Source organism: Amblyraja radiata, chromosome 10 (genome assembly GCF_010909765.2).
Source record: "Amblyraja radiata isolate CabotCenter1 chromosome 10, sAmbRad1.1.pri, whole genome shotgun sequence".
Taxonomy (NCBI): Eukaryota; Metazoa; Chordata; class Chondrichthyes; order Rajiformes; family Rajidae; genus Amblyraja; species Amblyraja radiata.
Window position 1 is genome coordinate 29,171,206 of NC_045965.1, and position 1,691 is coordinate 29,172,896.

General features: G+C 49.6%; 1 pseudogene; it reads right to left on the reverse strand.

The window, feature by feature from the left end:
* Positions 1-337: 337 nt before the first annotated feature.
* LOC116978120 lies at positions 338-1,135 on the reverse strand (annotated as a pseudogene).
* Between the last annotated feature and the right edge of the window lie 556 nt (positions 1,136-1,691).

Consider the following 1,691-nt stretch of genomic DNA (forward strand, 5'->3'; position numbering starts at 1 on the left):
CGCACCACCTCGACGGGCATACGCAGCGTCTTGACGCCGTACGCAGTGTCTTGACGGGCATACGCAGCGTCTTGACGCCGTACGCAGTGTCTTGACGCAGTACGTCACGTGCGAACTTCCAGCGGACTTCGCTCAAACTTCACGTCACTCACTCGACCTCCGCGCGACCCCCGCTTCGGGTTTGGTCGGGCTTGCTCGGGCATGCTCGTGGGACATGCCCTTTACACTATGGCCACAGCACTATGGGTCACAGGCTATTTGAGCAAAATTCTCGCATAACATTCCACCCCTCAAACAGTCTGGTTACTGTCATATCCGGCCCGCAAGCGTTACCTCGTTACATCCGGCCCACAGGCTGTAGTAAAGTCCACGCGGTCGTGACACCAATCCGCACATACAACGCAGTGATAGTATGGCAAACGAGATTTTCCCAATGGGTAGTTCCCAGTGCACCACTGTTGTCGACCATCCTCCGGAGGGATTGTAGTCGTGATACTGTTCTCCGACCCTTTGAATCTTCTCTAGGGTTTCTGGATGTGGTCAGTGAGGTTGGTGATGTTTTCTTTGACCCCACTCGGTGGTAACGGTACAAATTAACTTGTTTTGTTTCCCAAATCTTAATGCCGTCATCAATTCCACCAGAGATAATCTGATCGCTTGTGTCATTAAACGTTGCTGCCAGTACTTGGTACGTGTTTTGAAACGTATGGATTGGAGCCTTTTTCCGAATGTGCCATAGCTTCACTGTTTCGCCGTCGCTTCCTGCACAGACCAACTATGGTCCCCGTCGGGCTGGATAACAGGAATTCACAAAGAATGTGTGACCTTTAAGTCTCTTGATTCTTTCACCCATTTCACTGTCCCACGCTGCTACAGTTTTGTCTGTTGATGTTGGAAAAAGCATGCTGCCATCTGTGCTATAATGCAATTTCATCGCTGCTCACTGTGACCTTCCAATGCAGCATAATTATCGCAGCCGCCATCTATATTCCCAAACTATACGAGTCGATCAAATCCTACATATGCCAGTGTTGATCAATTCGAATGAAATTTACAACAATAAACTTCTCTCTCATGACCTATGAAAAGCAACAGAGTAGCTTGAAGATGAGGTTCTTGGTCCCATCTGTAACATGTCCTGCTGCGGGCTCCCCTGCACTGAGGGCAGCAGCGTGTTGCAGGGGTGCTTGGCCTGCAGCGCCATCTCGTTTGCTATTACTTTTAATCAAACATTTTCTATTCTAGTCGTCAGATCCTGCTGACTATGCCAAATGTTGCAAGGGAACAGGTTCAAGGATGTGACTAGTAGAACAGAAAAAGGCTCACTCGTCTGTTTAGTTATAAATCAGTTTTATTGGCAAGATAGAGAACAAAAACAATACTTGTCCTGGTATGCACGGGGTCCAGTTTACAGCAGCATACCTCTCGCCCTCTGCCACCGTCCACAGTGCTGATCATGACTCAGCCTGTCGGTGAACCCCTCTTGTACATAAACTTAATAGGCCCCCTTCGGTCATGACTGACCATGGGTGATGCATCCTGGTTTGCAGGTGATGTGTGGCCGGATGCAAGCCTGAGCTATGTCATATGGAGGACAGGCTGCTGCCCATGCAGCACGTCCCCCCTCTACACGTCACTGATCGATCCAAAGGAACAGCAGGGCCGTTACAATTTGGCACCAACGCCATCGC